Raw genomic sequence first — 24,795 nt, 5'->3', positions numbered from 1 at the left:
TGGGGAAACCCAGCCAGATGGGCATGGTATAAATAATAAAATTATTATTAATAATAATACCCACCCTTTCATGAAATGGACACCTGACCGCCATTGCACTGAGCTGCTGTACTGTAGTGGGAGACGTGGATAATTTGAAAGTAGTCGCTCTCAAGGGTGCAACTAAAATGGACATTCCCTCTCCACATAGAACAGAAGTTCTTGGAGGCGGTGATGAGGGAATCTCTTAATTGATACCTCTTGGTGCCTTTAATATGGAGGCATTCGTTCTATGCAGATATCTATGCAGATATAAATAATGAACCACATGGCTGCTACTGAAAGTGGCAATAATGGGTTGTCTTCTAGCCGAACTTACCTTTGCATCATGAGATTATGGCATTCTCGTTCTTCCTACCCTGCTGCTTCTTCCTGGCTTTGGTTGTCAGGGGCCAACAGGAGGAAAAAGCATTGTGATGTCACAAAATAAGTATGTTCCGTAGCAGTGAACCTTGCTTGCTCCTGCAATTTGCCTGTGGCACAGCCTAAGATGGAGTGATTTTGGACTGTGTGACCTTCAACATTCTTCCAGCTTATAAGCGGATGGTTCCAACCACAGTTTGCAGAACTCATGGGGCCATTTTCTTCTCTGTGTCATGCTGAAGAGGAAAAAGTGAACGTGCAGTTGCCACTGTGCTGCAGTACAAGCGAATTTTGTTAGCAGTGTGTCATCAGATGCTTCTGAGAGGGACTTGAAAGGTCTGGCTATCACTCATAAATCTTACAGTGTCAAACACGGATGGAGATGTCAGTAAAACCCGCATTAATGTTCAAACTATGATTGTGCTTAAGTATAGCTAGATAATGGCCTCAAGTCCTCCTTCCTAGTACTTGTTTGACAGGTTGCATTCCAGATTCTTCTTATTGCAAAGCAATAAACCCTAAAGAGTTTTTTGGGGGTGATTATTTATTACTAGAACAATACTAACATATTATTATTAATTTTATTTTATTAGATTTCTTTCCTGCTCATTATCATAAGGTCCCAGGGTGAGATACAGCAACCTAAAAATATATTAAAATGTAGGAAATAACAAAATAGTAAAATTAAAAGCAGCTGTTGTGTGTACCACAGCCTTCTGAGACAAGGTTGATAGGAGTGTGCCAGCGGGCCTTATCTGTGGTGATGTCCTGCATGTGGAATTTCCTGTCCCTTCATTTGTGTCCTGCCAATCATTAAATAAGGGATGCGGGTGGCGCAGTGGTCTAAAACACTGAGCCTAGGACTTGCTGATCAGAAGGTCAGAGGTTCAAATACCCGCAATGGGGTGAGCTCCCGTTGCTTGGTCCCAGCTCCTGCCAACCTAGAAGTTCGAAAGCACAAAGTTCAAGTAGATAAATAGGTACCGCTCTGGCGGGAAGGTAAATGGCGTTTCCGTGCGCTGCCCTGGTACGCCAAAAATGGCTTAGTCATGCTGGCCACATGACCTGGAAAAACTGTCTGAGGACAAATGTCAGCTCCCTCAGCCAGTAAAGCGAGATGAGCACCGCAACCCCAGAGTTGTTCGTGACTGGACTTAACTGTCAGTGGTCCTTTACCTTTACCTTTAATCATTAAATACAGTATTTTTTGCTCTATAAGACTCACTTTTACCCTCCTAAAAAGTAAGGGGATATGTGTGTGCATCTTATGGAGCGAATGCAGGCTGCGCAGCTATCACAGAAGCCAGAACAGCAAGAGGGATTGCTGCTTTAACTGCGCAGTGATCCCTCTTGCTGTTTTGGCTTCTGAGATTCAGATTTTTTTTTTCTTGTTTTCCTCCTCTAAAAACTAGGTGTGTCTTGTGGTCTGGTGCGTCTTATAGAGCGAAAAATACGGTACTTTTGTTTTGAAAGAAGCTTCTGGATTTGGATAAATGCTTGACTTATCAGGTTACTTTTTGTGGTTTTGCTGCTTTTTCCATTTTATTATTTGTGTTTTAATCGATGGATCATTGCTTTTTATCTCTCTTTTTTTATTTCCAAGTTGCTTTGAGAAACTCCTCTGGGAGGAGTGGAAGTGGGGCATTTAAAATAACAAGAAATGTCCACTCAGAAGTAAATCCCAGCATGGCCTCATTCCAGCATAGAATGGGGCTATAGGATTGTAGTCATAGCTACTAGCTGCACCATATTAGCATTGTTGGTTAGGTTTTTGTTTTAAACACATTTTGTAGCAATTTCTGCCAATGAAGTTTTTAAAAACATTTTTCACAATTCAGCATGCAATATTAGTTTCACAATTCTTACCTCAATTACCTATGCCTGGTATCTCGATTCATTTTCATTAAGGCTCTTATATTTCCCTTTGCATTCTTATTCTGAAGGTGAAAGGCATTCTGAAGAATAAAACTGCACTCTAGACCTGATGAGTCACAACTGGATGAATCTTTCCATCTATTTCATAGCCCCTCGGCTGTAAATAAGTGTTTCATGTGTTCCCCTTTCCCCGCCCCTGAACTTCCCCAGGTCTCACCACCCACTTGGTATCTCTACTTGTCCATTTCTTTGGGTCAGGCTGGCTGCAGCTTGGGAGATGTTGCTTCAGCCATGGTTCAACTCAGACTAGGGTCTTCTACAGGAGCTGGAGGCCTCCCTTCCTTCCTGGCCCTCAGCCTCATCATGATCTGAACAAGGGCTTCCAAGAGCTTTGCCCTCCTCCTGAGTAGCCTCATGGGCAGCTAGCCAGGTCCTTTGGCGAAGTTCTTGCCTGGCTCTCTATCTCCTCTGCTTCAGTGGCTGGAGGGAGGCAGAAAACCAACCAGAAACCCCAACACTGTATGTAAAACAAAGCAAACAGAGCAGCTTCATGTGAGTAAAGGGGACAAACAAACACTTTGAGTGAGGTCCTCACCTGGGAGCTCCCTGAGAACAAGAGACCACCAGGAGTTCTGAGGGCTGCTGGAACCAGAGGTGACAATTGGTTTGTGACACGGAGCCCATTCTAGAATGTTCCAAATAGAAGAAACCAATCGGAGAAAGGGCAGGGAATAATATTATCAAACAGGGTATGTGTGAAGGCTGACTTCATTTAGAATCCAGAAGACGGCCGGGAGAGACCAGCTTGCAGCTCTGGGAAAGACCTTTTAGGGGTGTACTTCTCTGCGACACGATGTGGGACTGTGGATTTTGCCGTTTGTAGGAGTTACAGTGTCTGTTTCCATATCTGCTCAATCTGTAAATATTACAAAAATGCCTCAAGGGTGACATCCAGTGTTACTCATACTCAGAGTAGACCCTGAGCTAAAAGTTACTGAAGACCATTGGTTTCAATAGGTCAAAATTGCTTGGCTGGATATTATCCTTAGTCTCCAGAGATCCCTTGTTCCAAAGGGAACCAAACCTTGGCAAACATCACACCCCTACAATTTCCACACAATTCAGGGAACTGAGGCATTTGTTAACAATATGAATATTATTCCCCCACCCCCATAATCTCACACTCTCCAAACGATTTCAGGATTGAGCTGTCGCGTGTTCAGACCCAGAGACCTCCCCCCTAAATAAACAAACAATTGACTCAAATTTTAGTTTTGGTTTTTGGCAGAATTTAGGCTACAACTTTATTGATTACAGGAAAGTGAGTGGTTGCATAGGCTCTGGTTTGACTAGCTCCCTGCACCCTTGCAGGTAGCGCTGACCTCGGGCTCCAGCATTGGTCAGCTAAGGGTGAACACCTGAGGTAGGTGAAAAGCCCAGGAACAGACTCTGTTCACTCCCCAGATGCTCCCCTGGACTCAGGCACAGGCACCCCCGAGAGGGGGTTGACCAAACCAAGTTGAGTCCCTTGATTCCTTTAACGGAATACCCTTCACATAGGGATGGCGAGACCGTTCTCCCATCCCTATCACCTGAACCAGTGCCTATCCGCAACCTTACAAGTTGTGACAATTTGCTACGCGCCAGGTGAAAGCCAAATGGCAACAGCCAATCAGCCAAGTGGGAAAATTCCTGCCGTGCCCCTGTCCCAACGACAGATGACATACAACGGCATAGCAAGGTCAATCGCAAAATGCCCTAAAAGTAGGGAGAGGTGGGCGAGTGTTCCAACGCATGAGCAGAAAGAGGAAGCTCTGGCTCACATGCATAGGTATATATAGGTCCCTCGATCTATTTAGACTGCACCCCATTGGCCAGATTAAACCCAACAACGAGGGACCTACCAATCGAATGTTGTGGCTGACCAATATACCCACCCGCAACCAGGAGGTCAGTCTCCAGGTCTCACCTCAACATGTGCCCTCTTTTAGGGAGGACAAGAATTAAAAATAACGATAGAAGCACTCTTGTGGAATAAGCTCAGAGAGGTAGTGTTGTTCTGTTGTAGCAGAACAACAGCATCAGAGTTGTGTGACACTATAGAAACCATTAATAATGAGGCATAAATAGGTAAAGGTAAAGGGACCCCTGACCATTAGGTCCAGTCGTGGTCGACTCTGGTGTTGCGGCACTCATCTCACTTTATTGGCCGAGGGAACTGGCGTACAGCTTCCAGGTCATGTGGCCAGCATGACTAAGCCGCTTCTGGCAAACCAGAGCAGCGCACGGAAATGCGGTTTACCTTCCCGCCGGAGCGGTACCTATTTATCTACTTGCACTTTGATGTGCTTTCGAACTGCTAGGTGGGTAGGAGCAGGGACCGAGCAACGGGAGCTCACCCCGTCATGGGGATTTGAACCGTCGACCTTCTGATTGGCAAATCCTAGGCTCTGTGGTTTAACCCACAGCACCACCCGCGTCCCGTGATAGGACTGGAAGGCCTCAGGTTCCCCAACCATGGGATAGGAAACCTCTTTCTCTTCCCCTACCCCCAGCACAACTTAGCAACCTGATGAATAAAGGAGTAAACTGTCAACGATTTCTTCAGTTCCTTGCTTTCCCTTCGCTCCCGACCCCCAGCATTTTAAAATCTCACGCTGTCCCGGTGAGGGTCGCAGGGGGCTGCTTTAGCCCCGCGCGCGCTCTCCCAGCTGGAGAGGTGACGCGCGCCTATGGAGGCTCCTGCCATAGGCGCGCGTCACCTCTCCAGCCGGGGGAGGGTCGCAGGGGGCTGCTTTAGCCCCGCGCGCGCTCTCCCAGCTGGAGAGGTGACGTGCGCCTATGGAGGCTCCTGCCATAGGCGCACGTCACCTCTCCAGCCGGGAGAGGGTCGCAGGGGGCTGCTTCTCTGCTGTCCCGGGGAGATTTTAAAATGCTGGGGGTCAGCAGCGAAGCGTTCGCTCCCGACCCCCAGCATTTTAAAATCTCCCCGGGACAGCAGAGACTTCGCTCCCGCCCGCCAGCATTTTAAAATCGCCCCGGGACAGCAGGGGCTTTTAAAATGCTGGCGGTCGGCAGCAAAGCCCTCCTGTCCCCGGAGCTTGCGGGGCGGGAGGTGGGAAGAAGGGCTTTTCTTCCCACCACCAGCCTTCAGAACAGCCTTCTGAAGGCTGGGGGTGGGAAGAAAAGCCCTTGTTCCCCCCCCCAGCCTTCAGAAGAGGTCGGGGGACAGACTGCCCCCGGACCTGGTCTGAAGGCGGTTTCCCTAGGAACGCATTAATTGATTTTCAATGCATTCCTATGGGAAACCGTGCATCGCAAGACGAAAAACTCGCAAGAAGAAAAAACTTGCGGAACGAATTAATTTCGTCTTGCGAGGCACCACTGTACAGTGGTACCTCAGGTTACAGACGCTTCAGGTTACAGACACTGCTAACCCAGAAATAGTACCTCGGGTTAAGAACTTTGCTTCAGGATGAGAACAGAAATTGTGTAGTGGCAGCAGGAGGCCCCATTAGCTAAAGTGGTATGTCAGGTTAAGAATAGTTTCAGGTTATGAACGGACCTCCAGAATGAATTAAGTTCTTAACCTGAGGTACCACTGTACATATGTGCATATGTTCTAGATGCACATATGAAAGATGGAGTTGCCATATTTCTTTTCTTTTTTTAAAAATCATATTTATTGAAGTTTCCAAAACTCAAAAAAGAAAAAACAAAAGAAAAAGAAAAAATAAACCTTTACAATTAAAGCCTTACTTTCATTAACATCTTTCCAGGACTCCCCCCTCCCCCTCCCTATTGTATTCCCCTTTCATTAATTTGGTTCCACAAATTCTTACTCCCAATTTAAAACTTATTTTGTTTAACCCACTATTCAATTTAGTTATATAACCACTTTCCCTTTACATTCCACCATCCCTCATCATTAAAAGAAAGTTTTTCCCCCAAGGTCCACCCCAATTTCCTTCCACGAATTCCCTTTTTTTGATAAACACGTCCAAACAAGGTAAAAAATATAAAAAGATTCAAAAAATAGTTGTACACCCTTTGGATTCCAGATCTCCCCCCACCCTTCCCCGGTTTCGATTCCCCATGTCCATCAGTCTATCTACTGTCAGCCTGGAGATCTCACGTCCATAGCCGGTTGTGTTTTTTTTCCCCAGTTCCACCTTGCCGGTTTTTTTTTTTTAATAATGTTTAACTTCAGACGCCCAGTCTTAAAGAGGCCCCTGACAGGCCTTTAGTTTTCCTTGGTCTTTCACAATAATATGGCTCCTCCCTTGTTCTTTCCAAGTCGTCATCAGTCCTTTGTTCTTTTTTCTCACATTCTCAGGTTTCTTTTCCTGTTCCGCTGCAAAAACATTCTAATTCAAAAATTTGATACCTCTACAGGGGTTGTTGTTAGTTCAGGAACAAAAACTTGCGTCCAGTCCCTTCCATTCTTCAATAGATGATTCTATTGTCGCCTTTAATATAAACACCTCTGTAGACAAAATACTGTTTCGTTTTTGCAGCTTTCCCAGAAGATAACAAGTCCTGTGCGATTCCAAGAGTATTTTTCCACTTACGACCGTTCTTGTAATGTCCCAAAACCCCTCTAGGGGGATTATAGTAACTTTGTTTCCTCAAATCCAACAGTCAAATTGTTATTCCTTATTTTCGACAATTTATATCCAAATTGTAACAAAACTAACCAGCAAAGTCCTCATAGGAAAGTCCTCTTTATATTCTCCAACTTTGACAGCTACTTTGACAGCTGTCAAAGTCTCTGTCTCTCTTCGCCAGGCTCTCTCGCGGATCGCCCCGGTTCCCGGGGGGGTTGCACTTTCACTCTCACCATCCACTCTTCTCCTCCAGCACAGTTCTTATAATTTCCCATCGTGGAATTAATAATTTTTATCAATAAACAGAAGCAAGCTCCTTTCTCGACCTTAGTTGCCAAATCCTTGTTTTAAAATGTCTACAATAGGGGGGAGACTGACTTCCTTTTTGGATCTCCCCCGCTCGTGCCGAATCCGAAAAAATATATATTTTTTTCTCCTTTTAAGTCCGATTTCCAAATTACTCACGGGTTGTTGTTTATAGTCCAAATTTTCAATAGAAGAAGTCAGCGCTCTCCGTCGAATGGCATGCGGCTTCGCTCGGCAGGGAAAGCAGAGGACTCATAGCACCATGCCACCCCATCCCCCGCTCCGTAGCCTTTAAAAAGGCTCCTTCGCGGATCAGGGGGCGCTAACGGTGCCCGCCGAGTCAACCATGTCCACGGGCTCCGTGCCCGTGGTTTTTGAGGGTCCCCGCGTCGCCGGCGCGGTAGGACCCAACCCCTGCCGAGCAGGCTCCCTCCGGAGCTCAGAGGGAGTCCGCCATTCGGCGATGGCGCCAACCCGGAAGTCTTGGAGTTGCCATATTTCAAATAGTAAAAGCCCCAAAAGTTGTTGAGCCAAAAAGAGAGAGAAGACTTGCCTTACTCGTAGATTCAGGACAGACTACCACCTTTCAGATGTCCATTCTGCCTTTGAAATCCTGGTAATGTCTGGGAAAATCCAGACATATGGCAGCCCTAGGAAAAATTGCTTTCATTCATGTATTACCCTTCGATCCAGCAACTGTGGGACCTCTTTATAGGGCTGCCCCATGTGGCCAACCATTGAACTACAGGTGGCGGCTATCTCAGTTTCTGATTGGACTCTGCCCACTAAGGCTGGCTATAGGATCCTTCTGGGAAGGAAGGCATAGAGAGAGAGGGTTTTCTATTCCCATTCTTCCTGGGTTGAGGAATCTGCTGCCCGCTACCCAGCCCTGATACATTTGCAGGAGCACCAAGGCTAATATTTAATGCATTTAATGCAATTGAAGATAGGAGTGCTGGCAAAGGTGGATAGTCAAACCTTAATCTTATGTCTCTCTTCTTCAGCAAGTAGTTGCCTTGTTTATGTTCCTCATTTAAGTGAGAGTCCTGAAAGAAGGGACCTCGTGGAATGATTCTTAGTTTGGTCTCTCAGCTTTTGCTTTTTTTCTCATTAAGTTGCTTTGTAGCCCTTGTTCGTTTCAATTATGTAACGTGCTTGCTTTATTGATCTGTGACCGTATAATTAATTCACAAGTGAGACATTCAGCAGCTGCGCAGAAAATCTGCCTCCCTTTGTATTGCTAGTTGTGGCAAAATTGCTTGTTATGCTGGGGTGTAGGAGAAAGGCACAAAACTAGCTAGATTATTGGAGAACCAACTCCAGAAACTTGTAGTTTTATACAGAACTGTGCTTTAGATACAAAATACCTTGACGTTAGTTTCCAACTGGTCTTCTAGAGCGGGGGTCGGCAACCTGCGGCTCCAGAGCCGCATGCGGCTCTTTAAAGCCTTTGCTGCGGCTCCGGGGCGGTGGCGAGGGGAGGAGGCGAGGGGAGGAGGCGAGGGGCGGAGGTGAGCAGCCTGCCGCCCGGCGGGCGGGGCACCCTAAAGCAGAGCGCCCCCCTCGCCAGGCAGACATCCGCAGCGTGGGGAGCCTTGCCGGACTTCCCGGCAAGGCTCCCCACGCTGCGGATAGCAGCCTGCCGCCCCGCAGGGGGGCGCCCTGATGCAGAGCGCCCCTCGCGCAGGGCAGACATCGGCCAGCCCCACAAGCTCGGGGGACAGCAGGGAGGCGCAGCGCCGCCATCCCGCTGTTCCTCGACCTGGTTCGGTTTTCCCGACCTGCTTTTGGGGGGGAAATAAAGGGAAATTTTTTTCCCTTTATTTCCCCCCCAAAAAACTAGGTGCGTCCTATGGGACGGAGCGTCCTATGGGGCGAAAAATACGGTATTTTTATAATGACGAATGCCTCATTATTAATTATTATTTACATCAGGCACTGATTATGATTTATGGTACACTGGGGCCCTGATTCATTTTCTATGGCAATTTGGGGCACTGATTATTGGGCATAGCAAGTCGCGGTCGCGTGGAATTTGTGCTTTGTGACCGTTTGAAGTGGGGTTTTTTTCTTGGGAGGCTGGGCGGCACGAAGAGAGGGATTATTTTTATAATGACGAGGATGACATTGGGCCCTCATTATTAATTATTATTTACATCAGGCACTGATTATGATTTATGGTTCACTGGGGCCCTGGTTAATTTTCTTTGGCATTTTGTGGCATTGATTATGCAGTCGCGGTCGCGTGGAATTCCACGTGGAGTTAGTTGCCTGAAGCCCCTTTTTAGTTGCTTGAAGCCCCTTTTTAAACTTAAGCAGGTGAAAGTTTGGTGAATTGCTGCCAAGGAGTGTGGTGGAGTCTCCTTCTTTAGAGGTCTTTAAGCAGAGGCTTGACAACCATATGTCAGGAGTGCTCTGATGGTGTTTCCTGCTTGGCAGGGGGTTGGACTCGATGGCCCTTGTGGTCTCTTCCACATATGTATGTGAGCAGGTCTTCTCCAACATGAACTATATTAAAAACAAACACCGATCACGCCTCACAGATGACAGCTTGCAAGCCTGTGTGAAAATGAAGGTGACGTCTTACAGCCCTGATGTGCAGACACTGAGCACTGAGGTTCAGGAGCAAAAGTCCCATTAACCTGGTTACCTGGTTGTAAATTAAATATTTTAATTAGCTATTAATTTGTCCTTTTTTCTTGATATTGACAGCTGACTGCACGATCCTGTATATATAGCATTAAGGCCAGAAACAATATATGCAGTGTTATATTTGTTTTAAATGTTGCAATGTTTTTGCGGCTCCCAGTTGTTGTTTTTTCAGAAACGGGTCCAAGTGGCTCTTTTTGTCCTAAAGGTTGCAGACCCCTGTTCTAGAGTATTGTGCAATAATAGTACCATGCCAAGTCTTGGAGGCAGGTTCTATTATTATTATTATTATTATTATTATTATTATTATTATTATTATTATTACTCTTTTTTCCATGTAGAAAGTTACATTTGTTACTCAACAATTATATTTCAATTCAACAGAACCAGTGCATTCTCTCTCACCCAACACCAATGTTTAAAACCGAAAATTACATACAATTTTAAGGTTCTGTCTTACCTCATTTCATCCTCTCTAACATTTTTCTTAATATATTTTGCTGTGTTCTTACATTTCTCGCTGTGGGTCTTTGTATATGGGAAATAACTTTTAATATAGACCAGAAAGGGCAGAGAGGATGAAATAGCTGCTGAGGGATACTGATGACTCTGTGATTTATAAGGTGGCTCTCTATCTTACTGGCAGCTAGGAAGAATAGGAAGAAAGAACTGGATGGGCTAGCAATCAATTGCAAAGGGGACTCTGAGATCTAATCTGCACATTTTATTTGAGAATTACTTTTTATTCCGTACAATAAGAAATAAGAAATTTTGTTGGATTTGACCATGGTTTTACTGCATATGTAGCGACTGATGTTTTCTATTCTTTATTTTTTCCTTCTTTGGATGTTGCCATGGCGTTTGGCTAGTGCAATAAAAATAGTTACTGTTATAAACTACAGTGGTACCTCGGGTTACATACGCTTCAGGTTACATACGCTTCAGGTTACAGACAGAAATAGTGCTTCAGGTTAAGAACTTTGCTTCAGTATAAGAACAGAAATCGGGCTCTGGCGGTGCGGCGGCAGCAGGAGGCCCCATTAGCTAAAGTGGTGCTTCAGGTTAAGAACAGTTTCAGGTTAAGAATGAACCTCCAGAACGTATTAAGTTCTTAACCTGAGGTACCACTGTAGAAAGGGTTTCCAGTCTTCTTTAAAAGATTTGAAATTTGTACCTTTAATCAGTGCCATCAATTTTGCCATATCTGCATATTCCACGATTTTCATCAACCATTCTTCCTTTGAGCGTGTTCTCTCCTCCTTCCATTTCTGGGCCTAGAGAATCCTTGCTCCTGTAGTCACATGTATAATAACTACCATTAGGCTATATTTGGGATTTCACAGTGTAGTATCGCCATCAGGAAGGTTTCTGGCCTCTTGGGAAAAGTTGCTTAATCCCCCCCCCTTAATTTTATTAAGGTCCATGTGATGGACCTTCTTGCAGGTCCACTACATATGATAGAATGACCCCTCAGAGGCATGGTCAGTTTTAGGAGTATTGTAACAATAATTACAATCATGCATTTGTACAATTCTTTGAATGTACAAGAGAGATTTTGTTCCATAGGTTGGTGATAGGGACTTGTGGGGTTCCAAATGATGCTTGACTACAATTCCCATCATCCTCAACCATTGGCTATGCTGCTGGGACGAATTGGAGTGGTATTGAAGGTCCTGAAGGTCCATTTGAAGGTCCTGAAGTCTCCCATCTCTACACTTGGCATTTTTATTTCGGCATGCTTATAAGTTTTGGTGGTGGGGCTTTCAATTACCATGTTGGCTCTGGTGTCACAGTTTTCTGTTTGGGTTGTTTTCTTCCTTGCTTCAAGATTTTAATTTTTTTTACATTAGTCCTGGTGGAAAACAAAATTTTGGACTTGGAGAACTGATAGCTCAACCCAATTGGGCTTTTCCTATGCAATAGGATATTAATCTTAAAAATTGGGGATATTTAGACAGATATCTGAATCCAGATATTTTGAAAGTTTGTTGTTGTTTAGTCATTTAGTCGTGTCCGACTCTTCGTGACCCTATGGACCAGAGCACGCCAGGCACTCCTGTCTTCCACTGCCTCCCACAGTTTGGTCAGACTCATGCTGGTAGCATCGAGAACCCTCCAACCATCTCGTCCTCTGTCATCCCCTTCTCCTTGTGCCCTCCATCTTTCCCAACATCAGGGTCTTTTCCAGGGAGTCTTCTCTTCTCATGAGGTGGCCAAAGTATTGGAGCCTCAGCTTCAGGATCTGTCCTTCCAGTGAGCACTCAGGGCTGATTTCCTTCAGAATGGATAGGTTTGATCTTCTTGCAGTCCATAGGACTCTCAAGAGTCTCCTCCAGCACCATAATTCAAAAGCATCAATTCTTCGGCGATCAGCCTTCTTTATGGTCCAGCTCTCACTTCCATGCATCACTACTGGGAAAACCATAGCTTTAACTATACGGACCTTTGTTGGCAAGGTGATGTCTCTGCTTTTTAAGATGCTGTCTAGGTTTGTCATTGCTTTTCTCCCACTTCCAAATTCTCTTAGCCACGCTGATAACAGGTTTCCATGATGGTCCTGGGAGCTGAAGAGATTACTTGCTTTCCTGTCGAACACCAATAAAATGAGATAAAAAATTAGCAGCAAAGGGTGGTGCCAGGAAAAAGGAGGCAATAGGTCTAGGCAGAGCAATGACATTAGGGGAAGGCAGTAAACAGACACTATGATTCCCTCATGGAGGTGAGAATGGGAAGTTCAAACATGATAATTAAAAGCTAAAGAGAAAGCGGTAGAATAATTGGAAGCAATTATTTTTCAGCAAAGCGCCATTTGGGCCCTCTGAAAGAACAGATAATCAGGCAGATAATTTCCACTGTACTAAGCAGCTATTAAGTGGAGCAATACCAATACTCTTTTTTTTCTTGCTTTATCAGTACATTATGTCAGGAAAAAAGCCTTAAAGCATCTCTCTCCCTCTCCCTCTCCCTCTCTCTCCCCCCCCCCCGAGAAAACGGGGTGGGGTAAGGAGAATGAATACTGACTGAAGACTGTAAAGGGTCTGATTTTTCAAAGGAACAAAAGATATGTAGTTCTGTGGTAAGATTCACCAACACTCACATCCCCCCCCCCTCGGTTAAAGGTCATTGGTTTGGTTTTCAATTATAAAGTTCAAGTGAGGCAAAGTGAGGCAACTGTAAAAGTTGTAAAGTTATAAAGACCAAGAATTTCGATAAAGGGCATCATCAGTAGTACCTAAAATGCGTCTGAAGGATTCTGTGAAGGAGATTTTAAAATGTGAGTTTCTCCTACCATGTAATGGGAGCTCTGCCTTGCCTTTTTAATCAAACAAATGATTAAACCCGGCTTTCTGTGGACTACTTCAACCCCCAAATCTAATCAAATGCTGTTTATGGAGTAATATTCACCTAAGTGAAACTTCAATGTCAAAAGCACGTAACGTTGAGGTATATGGGATTTTGATTTATATACCCTTGGCACATGGGACAGTGTTGATTTGGAGAGGGAAAAAAGCCTTTTGAATTTAAATTAAAAGGAATTGTTCAAGAGCGGACCAGGGGCAATGTGGGAAGTAGAAAAGCATTATTCACAAGCTACTTGGGGTGGTGTAATGCTTTCTGCAGCCCAAATATCACATTACAGCAGGTAATGGCCTCTGGCCAAAAGATGCCTTACTGTGTCACATTCTCTGGGTTTTCCCTCGTCCCAGGGTACTAAGCATGCCAGTGCAAGTAGCTAAATAGGTACCGCTGCAGCGGGAAGGTAAACGGCATTTCCATTCACTCTGGTTTCTGTCAGAGTTGCACCAGGAGCAGTTCAGTCCTGCTGGCCACATGACCCAGAAAGCTGTCTGCAGACAAACGCCGGCTTCCTCGGCCTAAAAGCGAAATGAGCGCCACAACCCAATAGTTGCCTCAGACTGGACTTAACCATCCAGGGATCCTTTACCTTTACCACCAGCAGCTGCCAATGGCATGGAGTAGAGTAAGATGAATCACATGATGTGACTCTTAAGTATAATGGTTTAATTGATTCTGAAATGAGAATGCCTAAATGTATATTGCAGAAGGTTTAACATGGGGTTTTTCAATGGGGTTATATTAAAGCCAAGGAGAGAGCATGTTGAGCTCTTACTAAGTTAATGTTTAACTAACTGATTGCTGTTTCTCTGGTAGCTAACATGTGAGGGTTGTAACCTTAGATCATGTAAGAGGTATTGGGTTTCAAAATCTCCATTTTGAAAGTGAGTTGCCTTTGAATCATTATCTCCCATACTGAACGGTAAAGATAAAGCACTCCTGGATGGTTAAGTCCATTTGAAATCGACTATGGGGTATGGCACCCACTTCTGTTTTCAGGCTGAGGGAGTTGGCATTTGTCTGCAGACAGGTTTTCTAGGTCATGTGGCCAGCATGACTAAATGGCTTCTGGAGCAATGGAACACCGTGACAGAAGCCAGCACGCACGGAAACACTGTACCTATTTATCTACTTGCACTGGTAGGCTTTCAAACTGCTAGGTTGACAGAAACTGGGACAGAGCAACGGAAGTGCACCCCATCGCGCGGATTCAAACCGCCGACCTTCTGATCAGCAAGCCCAAGAGGCTTGGTGGATTAGACCATAGCACCACCCACATCCCTCAAAATCAGTGGAGTGAAGGTGTAAAATGAAGCTCTCCTGAAGCAAGAGTAAATAGCCTGCAGGCTGTGGAGAGAGAGAGAGGGGGGGACCTTTGCTTCTAGGGCTGTTTGGATTATTTCATATTTCATAGGCAAGATGCTGAGCCGGTTGTAGATGACACAATATATTGTACAAATATATGGATGTATTCTGTTTTGTTTTAAAGCGTTCTGCTGGTAAAAAGTTTGAACAATCTTTTTTATGGGTCTGGACAATGTTTTATTCCAAAACAAGTCAGCTCTTATGCTTCCAGTTGCTTCAAACTGCATTATATTAGTATCTGCAACAGTGACTATGTTACTTAAATGGAACTAAACCTTAACAGCAGTGGTAGCAGGGAACCTTTGACCCTGCAGATGTTTCTGGACCTAGACCACAACTCCTGTCTCCCCTGACCATTGGTCAGCCATATCTGGAGGGCTGCATAAGTTCTCAACTCCTGTCCGGAAGAGAGAAAGGGGAGGATGAGATACAGGAGGTCATTTTTGATAGTAATCCACTATAACATGTGTTTTGGCTCAAAGTCACTGTAATTGTTCGAGGGTGTGTGTGTATTTTAATTGCCCCTTTGGGATAGTTGGTAATTGCTGCCTGAACCACTTAGGGCGACTTCTCTCCCTTTTATACAAAGGATGCTAGTCAAGCTGAATCTTGCCTCCAACCTACTTAAGAAAAGAAAACCCCGTGGAACAGCTAAAATGTATAATTTTAGACTTCATGTGTTTGGACACCTTTCATCATAAGGCAGGTGCAGAACAGCGACTGAGACTAATTGTCTTGTAATTATAATGCTAAAAAATGAGCATGGTTGGAATGGCAGATTATTAATCCAGTTGGCTTAGAATCATAGAATCATAGAATCATAGAATTGGAAGAGACCACAAGGGCCATCGAGTCCAACCCCCTGCCAAGCAGGAAACACCATCAGAGCACTCTTGACATATGGTTGTCAAGCCTCTGCTTAAAGACCTCCAAAGAAGGAGACTCCACCACACTCCTTGGCAGCAAATTCCACTGTCAAACAGCTCTTACTGTCAGGAAGTTCTTCCTAATGTTTAGGTGGAATCTTCTTTCTTGTAGTTTGGATCCATTGCTCCGTGTCCGCTTCTCTGGAGCAGCAGAAAACAACCTTTCTCCCTCCTCTATGTGACATCCTTTTATATATTTGAACATGGCTATCATATCACCCCTTAACCTCCTCTTCTCCAGGCTAAACATGCCCAGCTCCCTTAGCCGTTCCTCATAAGGCATCGTTTCCAGGCCTTTGACCATTTTGGTTGCCCTCCTCTGGACACGTTCCAGTTTGTCAGTGTCCTTCTTGAACTGTGGTGCCCAGAACTGGACACAGTACTCCAGGTGAGGTCTGACCAGAGCAGAATACAGTGGCACTATTACTTCCCTTGATCTAGATGCTATACTCCTATTGATGCAGCCCAGAATTGCATTGGCTTTTTTAGCTGCCGCGTCACACTGTTGGCTCATGTCAAGTTTGTGGTCAACCAAGACTCCTAGATCCTTTTCACATGTACTGCTCTCAAGCCAGGTGTCCCCCATCTTGTATTTGTGCCTTTCATTTTTTTTGCCCAAGTGCAATACTTTACATTTCTCCCTGTTAAAATTCATCTTGTTTGTTTTTGCCCAGTTCTCTAATCTGTCAAGGTCATTTTGAAGTGTGATCCTGTCCTCTGGGGTGTTAGCCACCCCTCCCAGTTTGGTGTCATCTGCAAATTTGATCAGGATGCCCTTGAGTCCATCATCCAAGTCGTTGATAAAGATGTTGAATAAGACCGGGCCCAAGACAGAACCCTGTGGCACCCCACTAGTCACTCTTCTCCAGGATGAAGAGGAACCATTGATGAGCACTCTTTGGGTTCGGTCAGTCATCCAGTTACAAATCCACTGAGTGGTAGCATAGTCAAGACCACATTTTACCAGTTTCTTTAAAACTTCAAAACTCACCGCTACAGATAAAGAGTAAATTGATTAATTTGGCCTGTTAGTGGCCTCTATTCTTTGTGACAGATCAGTGAATGCTTTCCCAAAAGCTTCCCATATATGTTTAAATTCAAGTGCCTGATTATCCTCTTCCAAAGCAACTACTCTATTCCAAACTTTAAAAATGGAAAGTGTAATGATGGTCAACAAAAGAGGTTTAAAGACTGTCTGAAGGCAAATTTTTAAAAAATGTAGTATAAACACCAACAATTGGGAAACACTTGCCTGCGAGCGCCCCAGTCGGAGAACAGCCTTCACCAAAGGTGTCATGGGCTTTGAAGACACTCAAACTCAGGACGCGAGGGAGAAATGTGCTAAGAGGAAGGCACGCTTGGCAAATTCCCACCTTGATCAGCTCCCGCCCAGAAACCTATGTCCCCACTGTGGAAGGACGTGTAGATCCAGGATTGGCCTCCACAGTCACTTACGGACTCATTGTTAAAACTGTGTTTATGGAAGACAATCTTACTCGGCTACGAGTGATCGAAGAAGAAGAAGAAGAAGAAGAAGAAGAAGAAGAAGAAGAAGAAGAAGAAGAAGCTTTTGCACCCAGAGCCAATGGTGAGGGCTCAGAGGCAGAGCAAGGTGGCTGTGGGCTGCCCCGGGGGTCATCCCTGAGGGGGGGTGACAAAATCCACCCTGGGTGGATCACTGCCATGGCAATAGGGCACCCCCCCAGGCAGATTGATGCTGTGTCGATTGCTCACCCCTGGGTGGATCACCCTGCCCACTTGGGTGGATCACCCCACCCCATGAACATGGCATGTGGCCACTCCAGGTGCCCAAGTGTGAGGGCTGTTTTCTTTTCTATAAATAATTTGGCAAAGGTTTTCTGATTGCTTTTAGCTTCTTGAAGCAGGGGCCCGGCAGAGGAGAAGCAGAAATATGTTTAATTCTTTAAAATGTACAGTATAAGGAACTACAGTGGTACCTCGGGTTAAGAACTTAATTCATTCTGGAGGACCATTCTTAACCTGAAACTGTTCTTAACCTGAGGTACCACTTTAGCTAATGGGGCCTCCCGCTGCCACCGCACCGCCGCCACACAATTTCTGTTCTCATCCTGAAGCAAAGTTCTTAACCCGAGGTACTATTTCTGGGTTAGCGGAGTCTGTAACCTGAAGCGTCTGTAACCCGAGGTACCACTGAACAGATAAAGTCAGAGGTATACCTAGGGGTTGGCAAAACTGGCCCCTGTTGGGGGTGCAGGCCTGGTGAGGGGCACAAAAGTCATCTATCAGACGATGGAGTGAATGATGTAAATGTGCATCAATGTGATACTGCTATCATTGCAAAATCAAACACAGGAGAAGCTTCCTGTCCTTCTCCCACAGTGGCACAAAGGTGGGTGTGTAAGTGATTTTTTTTGGGGGGTGTCCTAGATAAGCAGCTGGATAAAATGCTTTCTTAACTGCACATACTTCTCAGCATATAATTAATCTGTGTTACAAAAGTGTGACCACAAGTATAGAAGACCTCTCAAATGGTCTTTTAAAGAGTGAGCACATTGGTCCTTTCATCGCATGAACCTCTTGTGTTCTGCCTCTCTAACATATATGTATATTTGGGGGGGAATATGAAAGTGCTTAAGAGTTGGTTTATGGATAGATGATTGAGATAATTTCTTAGAATTAAAAAAATGTTTAGAATTTATTTATTTTAATCAAGTCCCCCATTTTTTTAAAATGAAGGTCTTCTCTTGGCAATGTGGATAGTAAAACAGACTAAATTAAAACATCCACTACAACAGACAAAACCATAAATCAATAAGACAAACCCTGCAATAGTACAACGATAAAATTGAACCATAAAATCCTAAATAGGCAGACACAAATCAAAAACCCAGCAACTGGTCCAACAAAATGCAGCCAAACTACAGATGCTTTAAAAGCCTCGGCCAAATGGCCATTATTCTGCAGAGACCAGCATCAGTGATGTTAAAGGATATTAGATCAAAAAGTCCCTTTGCCCAGCTCCAACAATGCATTGAAGTTGCTGCTTCCAGCAAATTAAAACACCAAATATTAAAAACTTCCCAATTCCGGGATGCCTTCAGATGTCTTCTAAAAGTCAGATAGTTGTTTATTTCCTTGACATCTGATGGGAGGGCGTTCCACAGGGAGGGTGCCACTACCGAGAAGGTCCTCTGCCTGGTTCCCTGTAAGCTCACTTGTTTCAGTGAGGGAACCGCCAGAAGGCCCTTGGAGCTGGACCTCATTGTCCGGGCTGAACGATGGGGGTGGAGACGCTCCTTCAGGTATACTGCGCCGAGGCCATTTAGGACTTTAAAGGTCTATAAAGCAGTTTTGTGCCAGACTGGGTGTGTGGACTGTGTAGAGGTGCCCCTCCATCTGGTCCCACCAGCCTTTGTAGGGTAATCCCTCCCCCCATTCTGCCAGCACGCCACTCTGCTGGGGTGGCACTCCCCCTTTCATCTGTTGAATTGTCAGGTAGACAGAAGCTCTGCAAGCAGGAACCCCACCGGTAACAACCAATGGGAAGCCTTGGAATGGGGTGTTCAAGAGGAGGAGCTGAGCTGGATCAAGAGCCATTGGATTCTAAGCTGGTCCCACTGCTTCCGTGAGATTGCATTAAGGCCACATTTGCACCATACATTTAAAGCAGGTTTACACTATTTTAGCAGTCACGGCCTCCCTCAAATAATTCTGGGAACAGGAGTTTGGTAAGGATGCTAAGAGTTGCTAGGAAATGCTTATCATACCTTCCATTGTTTTTCCAATGAAAGTAGGGGCATTAACAACAACAACAAACAACAACAACAACAACAACAACAACAACAACAACAACAATAATTTTATTATTTATACCCCATACATCTGACAGGGATGCCAAAGCCACTCTGGGTGGCTTCTTGCATATACAGTGGTACCTCGCAATACGAACGCCTCGCAAGACGGAAAACCCGCTAGACGAAAGGGTTTTCCGTTTTGGAGGCGCTTCGCAAGACGAATTTCCCTATGGGCTTGCTTCGCAAGACGACAGCCCATAGGGAAATATCCGGGACAGCGGGGAAGCGCAGCGCGTCTTCCCCACTGTCCTCGGACCTCCTCCGAAGCCGGGCGGTGGGGCGGGAATGTCTCCTCCCGCCGCCGCCGGGCTTCGGAACGATGCTCCGAAGCCGGGCGGCGGGGCGGGAACACCTTCTGAAGGCGGGCGGGGGGCCAAAGTCTTTGTTCCCCCCTGCCTGCCTTCCCGGGAGAGCGGAGAAACACAGCGCGTTTCTCCGCTGTCCCGGAGGGCTTTTGAAGGCAGGCGGGGGGGGGGGAGCAAAGACTTTTGCCCCCCGCCTGCCTTCAGAAGAGATCCTGGACCTCTTCTGAAGGTGGGCGGGGGGCGAAAGTCTTTGCTCCCCCCTGCCTGCCTGTCCTGGAGGGCTTTTGAAGGCAGGCGGGGGGGGGGGAGCAAAGACTTTCGCCCCCCGCCCGCCTTCAGAAGAGGTCCAGGACCTCTTCTGAAGGCGGGCGGGGGGCAAAAGTCTTTGTCCCCCCTGCCTGCCTTCCCAGGGGCTTTTAAATCGCCCCGGACAGCGGAGAAGTCCTCCGCTGTCCCGGGGCGATTTTAAAATGCCGCCCGCCAGCATTTTAAGATCGCCCGGACAGCGGAGAAGTCCTCCGCTGTCCTGGGGTTTTTTAAAATGCTGGGGGTGGGAAGAAAAGCCCTTGTCCCCCCCCCAGCCTTCAGAAGACGTCCGGGGACAGACTGTCCCCGGACCTGGTCTGAAGGCGGTTTCCCTAGGAACGCATTAATTGATTTTCAATGCATTCCTATGGGAAACCGTGCATCGCAACACGAAAAACTCGCAAGACGAAGAGACTTGCGGAACGAATTAATTTCGTCTTGCGAGGCACCACTGTATAAAAACATTAAAAACCACTGGACATTACAAAACTTATGCTATACAGAGCTGCCTTCAGGTTGTATAGTTACTTATCGGGGGTCACATAACATAGGGTTGCCATACGACCTGATTTTCTGAAAATGGCGTCCTGGATTTTTTTTTTGAAATCAGGCAAATGACCTAGAAAACTGGCAACGGGTGTTAAATTGTGCCGAAAATGCCCAGAAAAGCTCCATACCTTGAAAATTCTTGTAGCTTTTACTGGAAAAAGCTCAACAATTTTGGGGTGTTTCTAAAAAAAAAGCTCAACAGCCTTTGGGTTTTCCTTTAGAAACCTCAACAATATTGAGGTCTTCCTGTCCTAGTTTTTACTTTTTGGCAACCCTAGCCTAGCTCCATACCCTCCAACATTTCTCTGATGACAATAGGGACGTCCTAAGGAAAAGCGAGACATTCTGGGATCAAATCAGAAACTGGGACAGCTTATGTAAATCTGGGACTGTCCCTGGAAAACAAGGACATTTGGAGAGTCTGCTGTATTCCCCTCTGAGAGTTAACAATTCACTGAGTGGTTTGCTAATCAACTCTTCTTCCCAAGGAACTCTGGAAATGTATGGAGCAATCACTGGGAGGCTGATTCAGTGATTTGATTGCTCTCCTTCCCACTCTATCCTGGCCGGCATAAGCAGCAGGGCTACAGATGCACCAGTGGTCCCCAAACTCCATTAAGCTCCACTGGGCAGCAACTGGGGTTTGCATTGCATCCTAATTCATTAACGCATCAGACCACTTTATTACTTAATAAACTTAAATGCTACCTAAATGATGGCCAGCTTTGATGCTTCCCAGATTTATGACCATACATTGAACACTTCTCTTCCTTCTAGTAGCTAAATAATGCCTTCCACTTGCTAATATGCAATTTTTAGCTTGTTCCTTTTAAATGATTTATCCCGAGCAAGGCTGAAATAAGTTAGAAGTTAACAATAATTCGAATGCAAGTGTTATTAAACTGAGAGATGCCTTGCGCAGTGACTTTCCTCTAGGTTCATTTCCCTGTTTAATAGACTTGAACTCGGCTAAAGTAGCTGTAAAATGCCTACCTTGATGCACATTTTCTCATTGATTCGTCTCATCTTACCGTAATATGCCAGAGACGACGCCTAAATGGATGGGAAACACTGAGATATTTGTGCCTGCTTAATGCTCATTTTGGAAGAGGAATTAAGCAGATCAGGAGCAATTGGGGGATCCATCAGCAAAGTTTCGGCAGGAGCAAAGCTTGTTATGAACCACCCAGCTGTTGAAAATGGAAAAATAAGAGTATGAAATAAGATTCTGTGCTGTGTTCATGCCTCCAGATCTTCTCCACCATGTTCTTCTATCCCTTTTCCTGCAGAGATAGTGTGCCACAGGCATTGCTAACTTGGAGCTGATTATTATGAACAATTCTTTCCCCCATGGTGGTTTCAACTCTCCAGTCTGAAGGGTGGAGTTCTACTGCCAACACTGGTTGAACCTAAGACGAGTAGGTTCAACTGAACAAGGAAGAAGGGCTACATTAATGGGAACTTCCCCATTGCTCTAGTTTATAATTTTATTATTTTTTATTATTATAAGCACTCCTTTCAGTGCAGGAAGGCACACTGTACCTTGCTATCTAAATGATGGCCAACTTTGTGTGTGATGAAACGATGGTGCTGTGGTCTAAACCCCTGAGCCTCTTGGGCTTGCCGATCAGAAGGTCGGCGGTTCGAATCCCAGTGGCGGGGTGAGCTCCTGTTGCTCTGCCCCAGCTCCTGCCAACCTAGCTGCTCGAAAGCACACCAGTGCAAGTAGATAAACAGGTACTGCCATGGCAGGAAGGTAAACGGTGTTTCCGTGTGCTCTGGTTCCTGTCACGGTGTCCCGTTGTGCCAGAAGCGGTTTAGTCATGCTGGTCACATGACCCGGAAAGTTGTCTGTGGACAAACGCCGGCTCCCTCAGCCTGAAAAGTGAGATGAGCACCGCAGCCCCATAGTCGCCTTGACTGGACTTAACCATCCAGGGGTTCTTTACCCTTTACCTTTTATTTATTTGACTACAAAGATACCTCTTACGATGGGAGGCAGGAGGTTTGTGGAGACAGCAGCAGCGGAACCAAAAAAAAAGAAATCTGGTGGGGAGGAACAGAAGTACATTTCTAGGTAAGTTAGCTGTGAAAGCAAAATAACAGTATTACATTAATGGCTAGATATTTTTTTTGTGGGGGAAGCAAGTGGGAGGGCAGGCTCCTTGTTTGGGCACTTGCCCCTCTGCCCCCATTTTGCTGCCACCTATGGGTCTGTCATTCATATTGTTGCCCCTGCTCTTTCACATTAATAGCCTCCCCCTGGATTCAAGTTTCTTGGTCACCCTGGAGTGTGACAGAATCTTGAAGCCTGCCTCCTGGAATATGCAAGTGGGACCTGCCATGAAATGTAATGTTGCAGTGCATTCTTGCCTTGTAACTGGAATGCTTCTCTTCAGGGTTCTAGCCTGCCAGATGCCTGGAGCATCATCCATGATACCATAAGTTGCAAAGGGCTCAAGAAGACCCTTTCACTCTCCCTTCTCTAATCCCACTCCATCCCCATTTTCTATCCCCCCCATCCCCAACTTGCACTCCTCATTATGTGGCTCCACTCCCATTTCCTCCTCCCTTTTTTTGCATTTAATCTTTATTGATTTTAAATATTGCATCCATCCATCACAAGAATAAAAAAGAAAAAACACATCAAATACAAAGAAAATGTTACATATAAGATAAAGTTATTCCATACGTTAAGACTTCCATCTTCCTCAGCATGGCTCCTTCGTTTCCCGGTTAACTGCAAATTGTATGACATTTAACTTATCACAAATTATCTATAATCTTTGTAGCATATAGTTGTCGGAACCTGCATTCGACCGAGCGACTCCTCCGGTCGAGCCTTCGTTCTCTCCTCTGACGATAATTAACGACCTGATCCTCTGATAAGGCTCCAAGCATGTTCCCATTCAGCAGAGTTTCAAAGCACCAGAAGTGACGAGATTTATGAGCTACATTGCTATGCTTTATTTCTAGCTATGCAGACAGAAAAGAAAACATCCTCTCTCTGTGAAAGACAGAGAGTAACTGGAACAAACGAACAGGAAACCGGTAAACATCATATCCATCTCCTCTCTCCCGTGAGACTTCCAACAGTATGGAATCTCTGGAATGTAAACAGAGTCTTGTGACTCCAAGCACTGCACAGTGGCAACACACAGAAACTAACATCAGTATGGCAGAAGTTAATCAAAGCATGTCAATGATTTCATATGGGAACAATGTTCTTTTAAGTATAATCTGTATATATCCCATTCTTTGTTGAACTTTTGGTCTGTCTGGTTCCTAATTTTTCCTGTCATCTTTGCCAGTTCCACGTAATCAAATAATTTCGCCTGCCATTCCAATTTAGTTGGTATTTTATCTCCTTTCCACCATTTGGCTATCAGCATTCTTGAGGCAGTGGTTGCATGCATAAATACCCTCCTCAATTCTTTCAGAATGTCTGCAGCCATGATACCTAAAAGGAAGGCTTCTGGTTTGATGAAAGTTAATTAAAATATATTTTTTAGCTCCTTATAAATAATTTCCCAAAAGTTCATTATCTTTTTACATTTCCACCACATGTGATGCATTGTTCCCTTCTTTTTCCTTTTTAATATTGCATTCTACTGGGTACGCTGGCTTTTGCCTGAGCATTGAGATACCTCTTGTTTCTCAGAGAGCCTTCAATCCTGTTCAGTGTCCAGCCAGTTCACTATTATCTCTTTGTGTTTCTACTGTAAAGCATTAAATGGTGACGATCTTGCATTTGCCAGTTCATAAAACTTCTATCGGCTGTCATGGAATTTTGTTTTAAGTAGGGAGGCCTCTAAAGCCTTGGCAGGAAACGCTGAAAAGTGTTTTTGACAACTTCTTTATGAATGGGGTTTTTTTAAGTGCATGGAAGACATGAATTATTAGACCCTTGTAACCTCAACTAAATGCACAAATCTCTGTATACTTGCAGATCATCCTTTCTGGTCTTTCCCCATTCATTTCTGCTTAGTGTGTAATGGATAGCTCTTTTGGATTTCTGATTTAGATCTTCCTGATGGGTTTGCGGGTTTTTTGTCATTTATGTGGAAAGAAGCTTTCTCTCCCAGTTCAGTAGGGGAGTTAATTATCACCTGCTATGAATCTATTAAGAAGAGTACAAAGAACCTAGATTCTTAAAGCTGTCAGTTACTCTCTTTTTTTATATCTAGTCTCAGCAATTCCCTTACAATAGCGAAGAGAAAATCTTAGCAGCTGATTATTAATATATCACCAAGAGCTTATGTAATGTTAAATTGGCATTGGCAGAGCTTGCATTTTTTACATTCCTTGAATC

At 45.0% G+C, this 24,795-nt stretch overlaps 2 long non-coding RNA genes across 2 annotated transcripts in view; both read left to right on the top strand.

Moving 5' to 3' along the window:
* Positions 1-24,795, top strand: part of LOC308582370 — a 269,768-nt gene that overhangs the window by 66,835 nt on the left and 178,138 nt on the right. The gene's annotated exons all lie outside the window — the stretch shown is intronic.
* Positions 489-23,737, top strand: LOC308582335. Its single transcript, XR_014005629.1, has 2 exons — positions 489-738; positions 23,276-23,737. It is a non-coding gene; the product is annotated as an uncharacterized lncRNA (long non-coding RNA).

The sequence above is a fragment of the Podarcis bocagei genome, assembly GCF_964188305.1.
Source record: "Podarcis bocagei genome assembly, chromosome: 1".
Lineage (NCBI taxonomy): Eukaryota > Metazoa > Chordata > Lepidosauria > Squamata > Lacertidae > Podarcis > Podarcis bocagei.
Note: the sequence above shows the minus strand (reverse complement) of the source record. Positions and strands in the feature narration are given on the sequence as shown.